The following is a 17,919-nucleotide window of genomic DNA, read 5'->3' as shown; positions in this document are numbered from 1 at the left end:
ACTGCAAACGCAGTTAAATGAGTCAAGCAGCAAGGTCGAAGACTTAACTTCTAAAATTCACAGGACCTTGAACACTAAGGTTGCAGAGGCCGATAAAGTCATTATAAAAGGCTCACTGAATCCAGTGCCCTTATCGAGCAACGATTCTGTGAAGCTGGAACTCGCCTCGAAAAGAAACTTACTGATTCTAGTGCACAAGTCGAAGCCACATTGAAAAACATGCGGGATCAGTTTGTTGAAAACTTAGAGTCTATCAAGGAAGAAATAAAGACAGAGGTCGTCAAGTCTTTAGACAAAGATCTTACAAATGTTCTTCCTTCCGTTCAAGCATTTTCCACCGAACTCAAAGATTTACGGACAGAATTTCAAGAATCCCATGGTAACATCTCACAAGCTCAAGTAAAGCTAGCTCAGGTGCAGGAAAACTTGCGAGTTGCATTAAAGAACGACGTGGGCAAATTACGAAACGAGAAAGGATTAATTAAGAGCACGCAAGGAGAACTCGACAAGCGTATTACAGGACAGCTAGACAGCACGAATACCCAGATAGCTGCTTTCTGTAAAGACGTACAAGTCATTAAAACTGACTTGAGAAATTAAATAAAAGATTTAGACGCCTAAATTAATTGCAAAATTTAAAACTTGTCTGAAGAATTGAATCAAATTAAACTCAAAGAACATACGACTGACGTCACAATCCCTGGTTCTTCGAGGGAAGTACACAACATAACAACCCTCATTAAAGTACCAGATGACAAACCAGTCAAATTTTCAGGACGTGACGAGTATACTGCTCGAGAATTTTTGTTAAATGTCGACGATTACCTAGAAGAGAATAGGGTAGATGACGATAGAAAACTTAGAGTAGTATCCAAGCTTCTAGAAGGACGAGCCTTGTCATGGTTCATAGCTTTTAAGAGCAACTTTAAAAACTATGACGACTTTAAAAAGGCACTTCTTAAACGCTTTTGGGATTCTGAAAGACAACACCTCGTCAAGATGCAACTCTACTCTAGTAAATACAGTACTTCAGTCAATACTTCCCGATATTCAGATTATTGTTTAATGCAATTAAAGAAATTACAATTTTTAGATCCACCTTTGACAGATATCGAACTCATTCAGATCCTGACACTTCAATATCCGCCTCATGTTCAAGAGATACTAGTCGCTGCCAACATTAAAACATTGGAACATTTCGACGCTACTTTGCGCAGGTTAGATACGGCTAATATCCAATCTAGTCCGATAACTAACAGGAGTCGAGAAATAAATACGAACTCTGCGGAAATAAAACCGCCGGAGAGAGAGGAACCCAGGACACGTGAAGAAGGCAGATTAAGCCCTACCAACCCAACCAGATTCCGGAATTTTAGACGTCAGAGGAATCAGGATAGACACCCTTACCAACCTAGGAATTTATGGAGACAGCGTGAAAGCACTCCTGAAGGAAATCGTGAGTCCAGACGACGAGAACTCGAAAGTGGACGGAAGGATACACGGGAATACGTCAGGGAGAGAAATCGTAATCCTGATGAGCTTGGAGCCACATCCCTGGAATACCAACGTCAATTCGGACCACGTGAACAAAGATCACCTGATCCTGAATCAACAGGTGCTATAAAAGAACGCCGATCTCACAATAGGGAGATTGACTACAGAACACGATGAGGACGAGAATACAAACTATTGTACTGCTGTTATCAAATACTGGCACATTGACGATTCCGACGCACAAACACCAAGGCAATCATTACACGTTCGTTACCTGTCATACAGTACGCACAGGCAACCTACAGGTGATTACGCTCATCGATTCTGGAGCGCAAGCTTCTTTAATTTCTGATAGGCTTGTAGACTCACTTAAAAATCAGAACAATGTTTTGTTATTGCCTGCAGCTCAGATCAAAGTAAGAGGGATAGTTCCTGATAAAGTTGTTAAGCGTAAATCCCAGGCATTTTTAGAGTTTGAAATTAACAGTCAGTCATTCGAACACATATTTTTGGTAGTATCACGTCTTGACTTCAATTTAATACTTGGATCAGATTTTATGATCAAATACAAAGGAACCATTGATTATGATGCCAACCTCGTAAGATTAAAGAATAATTCAGTAGGACTACAGCTGGTAGGACCAAGCGACCTGGAAGTTCAAGAGAATGGAGCCCGTTTTGAAGAAGCCGGTGGTGACATAATTAAGCCCGCTGTAAGCGAGGTTGCGCCAGCCGTAGCAGAATGTAGAAAGGGTGACCAAAGTGAGGACGATGCAGAGTCCCTATTCAATGAGAACTCCATCATAGGTCCGGATTATATAATGTCAATAGCCAGCGGGGTTGAAGACCCGGAAATTAAATTAAAATTGGAGGAGGCCAAAAATGATGTTCTACAAAAATTTGCAAGTGTGTTCGATGACAAGCCTGGAGAGATAGCTGGCTACGAATATCATCTTTATGAAAATGACTTGTCTCCTTATCAGAAGAAGCTATATCCAATTCCAGAGAGCCAATTTAAAACAATATGTATCACAGGAAGAGTAAAGCCTGGAAAAGAAAATCCTGCGTATTTTCTTTTCGTCCAACCAACGGGAAGATGTACCAGGAAAGCCTAGGTCCTGGTCCATATCAATCGAAAGAAACGTCATTCCAGCATAAAATATCCGTCCGACGTACGAACATCTAAGTAAAGGAATGTTCCAGCATGTGCCAGACTCCGCGAGTGCACTAGGCGGAGTCAATTTCGTCACCTGCCGTTCGAAGTTCACCTCCCCTACAGATATTTCTCGAAAATAATTTTCTTTTCTCAAGCTTTTCAACGCCTGAACCAATTTCAACGGGACAAACGCTGAATTGTAGCGGACGTCATAAAAGTTAATCCCTGTGAATTTCAAATTAATCCATCCCATGGTTGTTGAGTTATAATAATTTAAAATCTAAGAAAATTACGCACTCACGGTCACATGGCCAAGAGATACCACCCCTCCCAGCGCCAGTATATATGTCAAGGCTAACAATCAGAGCAGAGCAGTACAAGGACGAGTACACAGATGTGTGTGAGTGAGACAGAGGAGCGACCGACACTCGTACAGTATGTCCGCGCAGTCACGGTGAAAGTACTTGCCGTCGCGTTTCCGGAATACGAAGTTATATTGCCGACAAAATTATAAAAGACTTCGCACTGTATTTAGTATATCACGTCGCGACTACGGTCTAATTCTAGAGACATTTGAGAATATAATACGAGTGAATTTATTGAAGTGCAAATCCCAAATATTTAACGTTCACAGAATATATCATTACGTGTAGACTTAGTTTACCTCACATGATATTGACCTTCTACCATGAACAGTAACTAATGTGTAGAATTACCAGAACTCATTTCTTTTCGAGCATCGAACTGTGTTTCTTTATTCATATAGTGTTCATGCCATATTAGTATACAACTTACAGTAAAAAAACTGGGTGAATACTAAGAACTTTTTCTGAGGTAATATGACGTTATAATAACAAGATAATCAGAAAATAATCCTTAGTGACTTAATGACCGTGTTCAAAGACTGTGATTATAGACTGTGCTTTTTCAAGTGTGAACTGTGTCATTATGGACGTTTTCAGTAACGACTTTAAATAGTATTTCATACAGAAAGGACTGTGATTATTCATTTAACGTCTTAAAGTTCAATTACACCATAAACTGTGTTCAACAGTAAATGACAGTGTCAGTGATAACTACTCGCACCAAGTGAATTTTCCGTGTGCGCAAAATCACCTTAACGAGCTGCAATTCTACACGATCCAGTTCCAGCTATCATCACCTCATCGGGGGACGTCAACATGGTGTGTTAAGGGAACATCGCTGATCCTGATTCTCCACGGAACATTCTAGATGTCCATCCTTCAACATTTGTAGCAACATTTCTTTCATTAATTGAGTAGTAACAAACTGACTAAAATTTTCTCATTAATTTTGAACAGTGGAAACTTCAGTGCCGCGTGGGAACAAATATTTCAGAGTTCTCATAATTTCTCAGAAGTTCTTCTTTTGTGATTAATTTAATTTTCAAATTTAATTTTCATATCTCATAGAAAGACTTTAGGCTTTTCTAGTGTGCTATACATCAACGTTTACAAACTGAAAAACTGAACACTTTTAACAGAAATTTAATTTCTCATGTCAATTTGCAGTTACAAGTGTGTGCTCATATTTAGAAAGACTTTAGGTGGAAATCTAATTCTCACATATGAAAGACTTTGGAGTCAGTGATATTTATTTAATTTTCATGAACAGAATTCGAGAAGATTACGTTTAAACTTTTAATTTCAATGCCAGATTTGAGTCCAATAACCATATTGCAGGGTGATGAATCAATAAGTTGTGTAAAAAAATGTATAACATCTATTATTCGCTCTGCGAGTCTATCCTACTCTGTATCGGCTCCAAAACCAAGTTCCACTCCTTGAGGTCCTACTCATGCCCTTTACCAAAGAACTTTTCCTGGTACAATATATATATATTGTGACCGTTCGTGGGACGCCTAGTTCGAAGATGATAATAAATTTCATAATGCGCTCGACTAGAATTCAGGTGTTTACATGATCCTCCACTCAGGGCATGGCCCTTCTGAAAGAAAGCGGTCACGTCCTATCAATAATTAACCTGGTAATGATCTAACATCAGTCTCAAAATAATAAGTTCACTTAAATTAGGCATAAATCAAAATTGCAATGAAAAATTGGAAGTGTAATAAGTTTAATAAAGTGAAATTAACTGACTACAATTGAACAACTGAATATGCAACGTAAAAATAAATTATCCTTGTGCATCTCTTATCGCACTGTATTAAAAGAATCAAGTCCATCTTGAAAAATAATTGTCAGTCATTAAATTAAAATCTCATCATTAAACAACATTGATTCACTTAAATAAATATAAATTAATATAATGGAAAATCAGCAATTTCAGTTTCTATTCATTCATCTTGTTTGTTCATTCGCTGCCGCATTTATTAGACGAACCTGTCCTCCCTGCTCTACTTTTCCTATTGCTTCATTATAACCTCCTAACTAACTTAATAATAACTTGAATTTTCTAACGGCGCATGATAAACACCGAAAATCCTTCAAATACATAATAATAATATCATTGCTCCATAATTAAATAACTGCATGTCTTCATCCGACGAACGGCATCATATGGCTGGACCTGAAATAAAGTACTAACTACTGTCATAAATAAGTGAACGATCAAACGCCAGACGATCTGCGTTGCATCGGCTCCACTCCATCCTGCTGGAAAATACTTCTACAGCGCCAACTTACTACATCTAGCAATGCCACAAGTTGATCTACAGTACAGGTGACAATACTCTCACAATCTAATTATCGTTCGTGTAGCTTGTCGAAGATCCTACTCGTGTGTTCGTAAATTACATTCCGCTATCCATGTGATATCAAATTAAACTCAAGTCAGCTCGTATGCCTAACCAATCTCTTCGAAAAGCATCCAATCAACACTACGAAACTCGCTCATCTAATAAAGTCAAATATCCGCGGCGGAAATACCTCTCAATAACACTATCCTAACCATTGGCCATCTCAAAGAATTAAATTACTACCGCAATTCACCACTCAATAAATCATTCTCTAATTATACCGTCAACTATACCTTTAGATGACCCTACATATTTTACGCCACACAATGTCCACCACATAATGAAAACAATCATCATTCCCTACATAAATGAGCTAAAATATATTTGAAGAGTTTCACTATTATTCATACAACCATCACTGAATCGATCCACTAAACACATCACAACACTCCGCGGAATAATTCATATTATAAGATCACCACATCAAATATCTCACACATCGGTACTTAAAAACTTACCTGTGGCATTCAAGATCACACTCGCTTCATAGCTGTTCCACTAACACGGAAAACAATGCAGGAAAGATCGCCTAACCCTAATATTCACCGACGGAAACGATATTCTAATATACGCAGTAGCATTATATGACGTTAAACCAACACCGTTAGCACGTTAGAACATTCAAGTTATTTCACTTTACATCACCCGTGTGACATTTAAGAAGATCTACTAATACTATAAGCATCTACAAGTAAACAAGAAGGGCAAGGTTCGACTACTCATCTGACTTCCTCGCTTCTCCATAGGTATTGGTAGTCAGGTTTTTTTCAGCCATCTCATCCATTTCGGCAGAGCGCGGACCCACCAGGATCCTACTGGTTTACTCGGACATCTCCTCTATATGGACTTTCTTATTCACAAATATAGGCAACATCTTGGGTTCAATCTGAAACTCGAACAAAATAATTAGACCGAATTCATACATATTTACAAGTCCACTGTTATAGATTAATACTGGGCTGTATAAATTAGTGTCGCTCAATGCTATATTTAGTTTATCAAACGTTATTTAGGCCTCAACTTCTTAAATTTTAAAGACTTTAACTCGCATACAAGAGCTGTGCTCACTATTTGCTTCTCGATCTTTTTTCTGCTACTCAAGAATTAACATTGAAACAAATTCTAACTTCATTATTTACCATAATAATAATGAGGCTGCTTTCCATGAACCACATAACTACAGTCCTGACTTCTTTACATATGATTTTGACATTTGAGGAAACGTTATCACGGAGATTCACAAAGGAACACATGCTACTATTGTTTATTCTTCTCCACTTGAAGTACGTCATACCACACGCCTGTTAGATGATTAACTGTGTATGATTCCGGCTCAATCCATGGCCTCCTTGACGTCTGTAATACTAGATGTAATGTCTGGTCTTTCTTCTCCTCAGCTGTTACTGCAAATATTTATTGATACCCGCTTGTGACTACACTGTTTTCATGCGGTCCGATGTATACCACGGGGTTCTGAGCTTGATCTACCGATTCTCTTCCATAAGATCTACCATCAGTTCGCGAGTTGTGTCGGCTCATATATTACGAATATATTTAAATTCGCCGTGCATCAACAATTTATCTTACGTCCATACCGTCCATATGCATCTATCATACTTATGACCTTATGACCTTCAATGACTCCCTGACATGTAATTGCACTTCATTGGAAGGTCATAATATATATAAGCTTTAAGTGATTTGATAGAATCTGAGGATGTTCTTGTAGAACGAAACATGTCATTCTTTCCATGTTTGTGTGTATCTTACATGTATGTTCATAGTGTTATAATTTACATTGTATTTGCAGTGTGTTTGACAGACTGAAAAGCCTTTGTTACATTTAACTAAATCAACACTGGAAAACATCTCTTCACTCTTAACAAACAGTTCCGCTAGTGTACTCGCGCTTCCCGTCAGTCCAGTAGCAAATCGTCTGCTTCCTCATTGATGCTGTAAAAACGTTGGACTTCTGCCGTTTCGCAATGCTTCGATTTGAGTAGCCGGTAAATATTCCGCGCGTGTCATGTTTCACATATAGACCTCTTTACCGGTTTGCCTGTGATAGTGCAACGACCTCCTTCAGTTTACTAGTTGCTGCTTTGTAGGCATTCCGAGGAGCATGAAACTCGTGGTACAGCTGTTTCTTCAACCTTACTGCATACTTAACATGGTCATTTCGAAGCCACATGTCATAGGTAACCCTTCGTTGTCGTCGCCCTGACTGAGTTGTTTCAAGATTAGTGCGTGCGCCTTCCGACTCACTTCAGCTATAGTGATTTGTGGCACTGTAACATTTCCAACAAAGTTGGCCTCCTTCTTCAGGTGCCACGATTCGATCCCTTTTGACCTATTTCCTGTGAAGTATTGGGCTCCTGATGACTTTATCTGAAGCTTACAGATGACTGGTCGACGTTGCATCGCAGCGGTTTCGTAAGGAACAACTGTTGTCTCTAGAACATCTTTGAGATTCCTTCGTCTCACAAGGATGTAGTCAGTGTAAGTTGGATGGGAGCCACTGTAGTATGTGATTAGATGAATATCACGCTTTTTGAACCGTGTGTTCGCGATAATCGGTTTCTGCATAATCGGGAATTTGTTGCCTCTGTCCATATTCATGAACGCCATGGACTGTGTGTTCTTCCTCCGTTTGACACTTCCTTTTAGATCACGAGCAACGATAAGATTGTCTGCGGTCTTCTCGTCAGGCAGTGCCTGGAAGGCATGTTTGTTCTCCGTGCCCAGGCCAGTGTGTGGAGCATTCCACTGAAAAATTTGAATTTCCTTCTCTCTCCAATGTGGACGAGTTACATCAAGTGATTGTCATACTTTTGCACCTCGGAGACTGGACCGTTAAATTTTGTCGATAAAACAGTGCCAACACCATTAGTGGTTCTTCGGCTTCCGTTGAACATAAGTTAGTAACTGCTCCCCATTTTGCATGACTTTTCTCCACTCCATCTTTATTCCTGCAACTCACAGATGCCTATATGCCTTCTCTCATGTGCTGTGGGTAATTTGCCAGTTCATTCAGAGGTAGTTCAGTGAGGGGATACAGAATGGGGGTACTCGCTTGCTTAGCCGTCAAGCCCGTGCGACGGCAACCCTTGCATACTTTTCATGGTGACTGGGCCCTGCCAATGCGCGTCCCTTTCAGAGGACATCAGTAGTATAATGCAGGGATTCGGCGGCCGCCGCCGCCGCACGCCTCCTCCTCCGCCGCCCGCGGGAAATTTGAATTTTGGCGGGAAATTTGAATTTTGGCGCGAGATTTGAATTTGTAAACAAAGCCACGTGCTTTTTGACAGCTGTCATCGACAACAACGCAACGCTAACCTCACTGCTGCCATCTTGACGGGCCTAAACCTTACTAGTGCCAACTTAACCTAACTAGCATGAGGTAAACAAAGCCACGTGTTTTTTGACAGCCACGTGCTTTTTGACAGACAACAACGCATCGCTAACCTCAGTACTGCCATCTTGACGGGCCTAAACCTCAGTAGTGCCAACTTAACCTCACTAGCGCGAGGTAAACAAAGCCACGTGCTTTTTGACAGCCACGTGCTTTTTGACAGATTTGTAAACAAAGCCACGTGCTTTTTGACAGCTGTCATCGACAACAACGCATCGCAAACCTCAGTACTACCATCTTGACGGGCCTAAACCTCAGTAGTGCCAACTTAACCTAACTAGCATGAGGTAAACAAAGCCACGTGTTTTTTGACAGCCACGTGCTTTTTGACAGATTTGTAAACAAAGCCACGTGCTTTTTGACAGACAACAACGCATCGCAAACCTCAGTACTGCCATCTTGACGGGCCTAAACCTCAGTAGTACCAACATAACCTAACTAGCGCGAGATAAACAAAGCCACGTGCTTTTTGACAGCCACGTGCTTTTTGACAGCTGTCATCCGCCATCTTTAAACTACAGAGCACCGTGCTGCCCTCTTTCGTTACCTGTCATCGGCAGTGCTGCCATCTTGACGGACCTAAACCTTAGTGCTACCAACTTAACCTCACTAGCTCGAGATAAACAAATCCACATGCTTTTTGACAGCCACGTGCTTTTTTGATAGCTGTCATCCGCCATCTTTAATCTATAGAGCACAGTGCTGCCCTCTTTAGCTACTTACCTTTGAAATGTGGTGGCGGATAATTTGAAAAATGCTTTTCGACAAGCAGCAATCTTTAATCCGGAGAGAACAGTGCTGCCCTCTATGTGGTGGCGGCAAATTGAAAAATTCCACGTGCTCTTGTTTGAAAACAAACTCACGTGCTTTTTTGACAGCTGTCATCTGCCATCTTTGAGCACAGTGCTGCCCTCTTTAGTTTGAAATGTGGTGGTGGTAAATTCCACGTGCTCTTGTTTGGAAACAAAGCCATGTGCTTTTTTGACAGCTGTCATCCGCCATCTTTAATCAACAGAGCACTGTGCTACTATCATGCGGGCAATTTCATCACCTGTTATCCGCCATCTTTAATCCACAGAACACCGTGCTGCCCTCTTTATGGCTACTACCTTAAGCACGTAGTAGCGGGCAATTTGAAAAGTTCTGTTAGCTATCATCCGCCATCTTTAATCAAGAGAGCACCGTGCTGCCATCTTTAGCTAGATACCTTTGAAATGTGGTGGCGGCAAATTGAAAAATTCCACGTGCTCTTGTTTGGAAACAAACTCACGTGCTTTTTCGACAGCTACCATCCGCCATCTTTAATCAACAGAGCATAGTGCTGCCCTCTTTAGTTTGAAATGTGATGGCGGCAAATTCCACGTGCTCTTGTTTGGTAAACATAGCCATGTGCTTTTTTGACAGCTGTCATCCGCCATCTTTAATACAGAGAGCACCGTGCTGCCCTCTTTATCGTAGTAGATGTAAATTCGTCACCTGTCATCCGCAGTGCTGCCATCTTTAGCTAGATACCTTTGAAAAGTGGTGGCGGATAATTTAAAAAGAAAAATTCTACAGCAGCCCTCTCTCGACGCTAATTGCGTAAGATGGCGGCTATACATGACTCCTTAAGGGTGCTTACGCAAGATGGCTGCTATACACAGGTTCTTATGAGACGCCCTTGGGATGCTTGCGCAAGATGGCAGTTATACATGGCTCCTTATGAGATACCCTAGGGATGCTTGCGCAAGATAGCGGCTGCTCTTATGGGACGGCTTAAGGGTCCTTGGCTAGAGACTCCCTAAGGATGCTTGCGCAAGATGGCGGACACAAGATGGCGGCTATACATAACTCCTTATGAGACGCTTTAAGGGTGCTTGCGCAAGATGGTTGCTACTCTTATGAAGAATGCTAGCTTAGAGGCTAACGTGTCGTGATAGTTCGATTCATTAAATTTAGGGCTTAAATGCAAAATGTTAAATATATCGAAAACGGTGCACCGTAGAGCAAAACGGACAAAATTTTTCTGCCCAATACCTCGGTTCGCAGTATGAGGAACAAGAAAATCATAGTCTAATGATGGGATCAACGGTTCGGTTCCTACTTAGGCCCTTTGGCATTTGCTCTGTTTTAGCTTGTATTGAAGCGAGTCTTCGTAACATGATCAGGTCTAGCTATGGTAGAGAGTATAACGTACCGTGCAGGTTCGATTCATTAAATTTGGAGGCTTAAATGCAAAATGTTAAATATCTCAAAAACGATGCATCGTAGAGCAAAACGGACAAAATTTTTCCGCCTAATACGTAGGTTCGTAGTATCAGGAACAAGAAAAAACATAGTCTAATGATGAGATCAACGGTTCGATTCCTACTTAAGCCCTTTGGCATTCGCAGCTATCTATTTCTTCAAGATGGTGGCTGCTCTTATGAGAAACAAGATGCCTTGAGACGTCCTAGGGATGCTTACGCAAGATGGCAGACACAAAATGGTGACTATACATAGCTCCTTATGAGACGGCCTAGGGGTGCTCGCACAAGATGGCGGCTACTCTTATGAAGAAAGCTAGCTTAGAGGCTACTGCGCAAGATAACAGCTGCTGTTATGCATGTGGTGGAGGGCAATTTGAAATTCTATGTGCTTAATCAACAGAGCACCCTGCCGCCCTCTTTAGCTGAAATGTGGTGGTGGATAATTTGAAAAATTCTTTTGACAGCTATCATCTTTAAAAACAATGGCGACTATACATAGGCCGTTAAGGCCTTATCATTCTCCTCCTCCTCCTCCTCCTCCTCCTTCTCTACCTCCTCCTCCGCCTCTTATGTCAAGGCATAGCTTTATATCGAACAAGTTTAAACCTGCATCGCGAAGGCAAGCGCGTGCAGCGATAACATTATTGTGCATGTTTAGACTTTAGAAACATAAGAAGAGTAGAATCAAACGCTGTACTCGATACGACATGTGATCAGAACATTGATTGATGCGTTCAGAAAACAAAATAAGTGATCAAGACTAGAATCGAACAATGTACTCAATACATCATGTGTTTAGAATATGTCAGGGGATACGCTTGTTCTAAGAAGATCAGATTGAAACATAACAAGACTAGAACAGAACACAGTAATCGATGTTGTTAACTTCAACATGTGATCAGAAGATTGATTGATGTGTTCAGAACACAAAATAAGTGATCATGACTAGAATCGAACACTGTACTCGATACAACATGTGATCAGAACATTGATCGATGTGTTCAGAACACGAAATAAGTGATCAAGACTAGAATCGAACACTGTACTCAATACAACATGTATTTAGAACACGTTAGGGGGTACCCTTGTTCTAAGAAGATCAGAATGAAACATAACAAGACTAGAATCGAACACTGTAATCGATGTTGTTAACCTCAAGATATTATCAGAACATTGTTTGATGTGTTCAGAGCAAAAGTACAATTTTGATGATTTGCGCAGCTAACTCGCTCGGTAAACGATGTGGCCAAAGTATAACTTCAAATTATTTACCTTCCATCATTCGTCTTGTGTGTAAAAATCAGTCGAACAAGTTATCGCATAAACATAGCTGAAAAAAATCGTGATAGGGTATGGAACCCAGGGGTTACATCTTGTCAGAAGAGCAAAAAGGATGAAAGGACTCTTCCTCCTCCTTACCGCACATTCCTTGGCTAAAGGGCTAATGGGCTAAAGGGCTAATGGGCTAAAGGGCTAAAGGGCTAAAGGTGCAACAACCTCGCCGATCGCTATCAGCAAGAACGCTTGTACTTTGTAGAAAATTAATCTTTATTTGTAAATGGTTTCATGTTCAGAACAAGGAATGGAACCTAGGGGTTACGTCTTACGTAATAAAATCCCCGAGGTGCGATGAGTTACGTTTTTCGAACTAGTGTTTGGAACACTGAACTTTTCAAGATGATAGCAGAGAGTTTAGCAATGTTCTGTTGTTGGATTTTAAATTCCGCGCTACAACATGCATAAGGTGGTAGCCCTTGAGGTTTACCGCCGTAAAGATGGCAAGAGTGAGGTTAACAATGTTCTGTTGTTGGATTTTAAATTCCGCGCTATAACATGCATAAGGTGGCAGCCTTGAGGTTTACCGCCGTAAAGATGGCAGCAGTGAGGTTAGCGACGCTCTATTGTCCTTCAAAGTGAGGTTAGGGTTCGTCAAGAAGACAGCTGTCAAAAAAGCACGTGGTAAACAAAAATCCAACAACAGAACATTGCTAAACTCTCTGCTATCATCTTGAAAAGTTCAGTGTTCCAAACACTAGTTCGAAAAACGTAACTCATCGCACCTCGGGGATTTTATTACGTAAGACGTAACCCCTAGGTTCCATTCCTTGTTCTGAACATGAAACCATTTACAAATAAAGATTAATTTTCTACAAAGTACAAGCGTTCTTGCTGATAGCGATCGGCGAGGTTGTTGCACCTTTAGCCCTTTAGCCCTTTAGCCCATTAGCCCTTTAGCCCATTAGCCCTTTAGCCAAGGAATGTGCGGTAAGGAGGAGGAAGAGTCCTTTCATCCTTTTTGCTCTTCTGACAAGATGTAACCCCTGGGTTCCATACCCTATCACGATTTTTTTCAGCTATGTTTATGCGATAACTTGTTCGACTGATTTTTACACACAAGACGAATGATGGAAGGTAAATAATTTGAAGTTATACTTTGGCCACATCGTTTACCGAGCGAGTTAGCTGCGCAAATCATCAAAATTGTACTTTTGCTCTGAACACATCAAACAATGTTCTGATAATATCTTGAGGTTAACAACATCGATTACAGTGTTCGATTCTAGTCTTGTTATGTTTCATTCTGATCTTCTTAGAACAAGGGTACCCCCTAACGTGTTCTAAATACATGTTGTATTGAGTACAGTGTTCGATTCTAGTCTTGATCACTTATTTCGTGTTCTGAACACATCGATCAATGTTCTGATCACATGTTGTATCGAGTACAGTGTTCGATTCTAGTCATGATCACTTATTTTGTGTTCTGAACACATCAATCAATCTTCTGATCACATGTTGAAGTTAACAACATCGATTACTGTGTTCTGTTCTAGTCTTGTTATGTTTCAATCTGATCTTCTTAGAACAAGCGTATCCCCTGACATATTCTAAACACATGATGTATTGAGTACATTGTTCGATTCTAGTCTTGATCACTTATTTTGTTTTCTGAACGCATCAATCAATGTTCTGATCACATGTCGTATCGAGTACAGCGTTTGATTCTACTCTTCTTATGTTTCTAAAGTCTAAACATGCACAATAATGTTATCGCTGCACGCGCTTGCCTTCGCGATGCAGGTTTAAACTTGTTCGATATAAAGCTATGCCTTGACATAAGAGGCGGAGGAGGAGGTAGAGAAGGAGGTGGAGGAGGGGGAGGAGGAGGAGGAGGAGGAGAATGATAAGGCCTTAACGGCCTATGTATAGTCGCCATTGTTTTTAAAGATGATAGCTGTCAAAAGAATTTTTCAAATTATCCACCACCACATTTCAGCTAAAGAGGGCGGCAGGGTGCTCTGTTGATTAAGCACATAGAATTTCAAATTGCCCTCCACCACATGCATAACAGCAGCTGTTATCTTGCGCAGTAGCCTCTAAGCTAGCTTTCTTCATAAGAGTAGCCGCCATCTTGTGCGAGCACCCCTAGGCCGTCTCATAAGGAGCTATGTATAGTCACCATTTTGTGTCTGCCATCTTGCGTAAGCATCCCTAGGACGTCTCAAGGCATCTTGTTTCTCATAAGAGCAGCCACCATCTTGAAGAAATAGATAGCTGCGAATGCCAAAGGGCTTAAGTAGGAATCGAACCGTTGATCTCATCATTAGACTATGTTTTTTCTTGTTCCTGATACTACGAACCTACGTATTAGGCGGAAAAATTTTGTCCGTTTTGCTCTACGATGCATCGTTTTTGAGATATTTAACATTTTGCATTTAAGCCTCCAAATTTAATGAATCGAACCTGCACGGTACGTTATACTCTCTACCATAGCTAGACCTGATCATGTTACGAAGACTCGCTTCAATACAAGCTAAAACAGAGCAAATGCCAAAGGGCCTAAGTAGGAACCGAACCGTTGATCCCATCATTAGACTATGATTTTCTTGTTCCTCATACTGCGAACCGAGGTATTGGGCAGAAAAATTTTGTCCGTTTTGCTCTACGGTGCACCGTTTTCGATATATTTAACATTTTGCATTTAAGCCCTAAATTTAATGAATCGAACTATCACGACACGTTAGCCTCTAAGCTAGCATTCTTCATAAGAGTAGCAACCATCTTGCGCAAGCACCCTTAAAGCGTCTCATAAGGAGTTATGTATAGCCGCCATCTTGTGTCCGCCATCTTGCGCAAGCATCCTTAGGGAGTCTCTAGCCAAGGACCCTTAAGCCGTCCCATAAGAGCAGCCGCTATCTTGCGCAAGCATCCTTAGGGTATCTCATAAGGAGCCATGTATAACTGCCATCTTGCGCAAGCATCCCAAGGGCGTCTCATAAGAACCTGTGTATAGCAGCCATCTTGCGTAAGCACCCTTAAGGAGTCATGTATAGCCGCCATCTTACGCAATTAGCGTCGAGAGAGGGCTGCTGTAGAATTTTTCTTTTTAAATTATCCGCCACCACTTTTCAAAGGTATCTAGCTAAAGATGGTAGCACTGCGGATGACAGGTGACGAATTTACATCTACTACGATAAAGAGGGCAGCACGGTGCTCTCTGTATTAAAGATGGCGGATGACAGCTGTCAAAAAAGCACATGGCTATGTTTACCAAACAAGAGCACGTGGAATTTGCCGCCATCACATTTCAAACTAAAGAGGGCAGTACTATGCTCTGTTGATTAAAGATGGCGGATGGTAGCTGTCGAAAAAGCACGTGAGTTTGTTTCCAAACAAGAGCACGTGGAATTTTTCAATTTGCCGCCACCACATTTCAAAGGTATCTAGCTAAAGATGGCAGCACGGTGCTCTCTTGATTAAAGATGGCGGATGATAGCTAACAGAACTTTTCAAATTGCCCGCTACTACGTGCTTAAGGTAGTAGCCATAAAGAGGGCAGCACGGTGTTCTGTGGATTAAAGATGGCGTATAACAGGTGATGAAATTGCCCGCATGATAGTAGCACAGTGCTCTGTTGATTAAAGATGGCGGATGACAGCTGTCAAAAAAGCACATGGCTTTGTTTCCAAACAAGAGCACGTGGAATTTACCACCACCACATTTCAAACTAAAGAGGGCAGCACTGTGCTCAAAGATGGCAGATGACAGCTGTCAAAAAAGCACGTGAGTTTGTTTTCAAACAAGAGCACGTGCAATTTTTCAATTTGCCGCCACCACATAGGGGGCAGCACTGTTCTCTCCGGATTAAAGATGGCTGCTTGTCGAAAAGCATTTTTCAAATTATCCGCCACCACATTTCAAAGGTAAGTAGCTAAAGAGGGCAGCACTGTGCTCTATAGATTAAAGATGGCGGATGACAGCTATCAAAAAAGCACGTGGCTGTCAAAAAGCATGTGGATTTGTTTATCTCGAGCTAGTGAGGTTAAGTTGGTAGCACTAAGGTTTAGGTCCGTCAAGATGGCAGCACTGCCGATGACAGGTAACGAAAGAGGGCAGCACGGTGCTCTGTAGTTTAAAGATGGCGGATGACAGCTGTCAAAAAAGCACGTGGCTGTCAAAAAGCACGTGGCTTTGTTTATCTCGCGCTAGTTAGGTTATGTTGGTACTACTGAGGTTTAGGCCCGTCAAGATGGCAGTACTGAGGTTTGCGATGCGTTGTTGTCTGTCAAAAAGCACGTGGCTTTGTTTACAAGTCTGTCAAAAAGCACGTGGCTGTCAAAAAACACGTGGCTTTGTTTACCTCATGCTAGTTAGGTTAAGTTGGCACTACTGAGGTTTAGGCCCGTCAAGATGGTAGTACTGAGGTTTGCGATGCGTTGTTGTCGATGACAGCTGTCAAAAAGCACGTGGCTTTGTTTACAAATCTGTCAAAAAGCACGTGGCTGTCAAAAAGCACGTGGCTTTGTTTACCTCGCGCTAGTGAGGTTAAGTTGGCACTACTGAGGTTTAGGCCCGTCAAGATGGCAGTCCTGAGGTTAGCGATGCGTTGTTGTCTGTCAAAAAACACGTGGCTTTGTTTACCTCATGCTAGTTAGGTTAAGTTGGCACTAGTGATGTTTAGGCCCGTCAAGATGGCAGCAGTGAGGTTAGCGTTGCGTTGTTGTCGATGACAGCTGTCAAAAAGCACGTGGCTTTGTTTACAAATTCAAATCTCGCGCCAAAATTCAAATTTCCCGCCAAAATTCAAATTTCCCGCGGGCGGCGGCGGCGGAGGAGGAGGCGGCGGAGGAGGAGGCGTGCGGCGGCGGCGGCCGCCGAATCCCTGCATTATACTACTGACATCCTAGCATTGGTTCCGATTCCATGAGACACATTTCTGTAATCATGTGTGTGGTGTTATTTTATGGCTGGCTTGTCGTGAGGCATTTCAGAGCTCATGACAGCAGGGAGTTACGCCGCTCCGGACATGGGAACAGACGCCTTTTTTGCAGCTGCTCCTGTGGAGATGAAACGCTACGCTCCATTCTGAATTAACTTCCCAAAAGATAGAGTACCTCTTCTGTCAACTGCTCCGTACGGAACGTCTCCATCTCTGCCAAAGTTGTCATTAAGAATTTGTGCGTGTTTGGTCCGCGAGAGATATTCAATTTCGCTCAATTCTACCGGCAGGCCAGGGCGGAAACTGTATCCTTCACCTGGGACGCGTCACGTGTTACAGCAATGTAGCTGGTTCGTGCATCAAATTTGACAATAAAAAATGAAATGCCATATTACTGAAAAACTAATTGTGAACCTGATAAATCACTTGTCACAAAAATCACATAATCTGGTAAAAAAGAATGGCCAGAGACTTTTGCACCTTTTGCTTGGCATGATATGCCACAAAACGTATGACGTACAATCAAGTGTCGTATTTTCTGCCCCTGTTGTCTACATCAATATGTTGTGTGATGATCAAGAGGTCTATCCTGTCGTATCTGGAATCCATGTCCCCCTTTTATTTATCCACTCA

At 41.6% G+C, this 17,919-nt stretch overlaps 1 long non-coding RNA gene across 1 annotated transcript in view; it reads left to right on the top strand.

Annotated features, from left to right (window-relative positions):
* LOC137503071 (uncharacterized) overlaps positions 1-17,919 on the top strand; it is a 54,897-nt gene that overhangs the window by 34,013 nt on the left and 2,965 nt on the right. The gene's annotated exons all lie outside the window — the stretch shown is intronic.

The sequence above is a fragment of the Anabrus simplex genome, chromosome X (genome assembly GCF_040414725.1).
Source record: "Anabrus simplex isolate iqAnaSimp1 chromosome X, ASM4041472v1, whole genome shotgun sequence".
Classification (NCBI taxonomy): Eukaryota; Metazoa; Arthropoda; class Insecta; order Orthoptera; family Tettigoniidae; genus Anabrus; species Anabrus simplex.
Note: the sequence above shows the minus strand (reverse complement) of the source record. Positions and strands in the feature narration are given on the sequence as shown.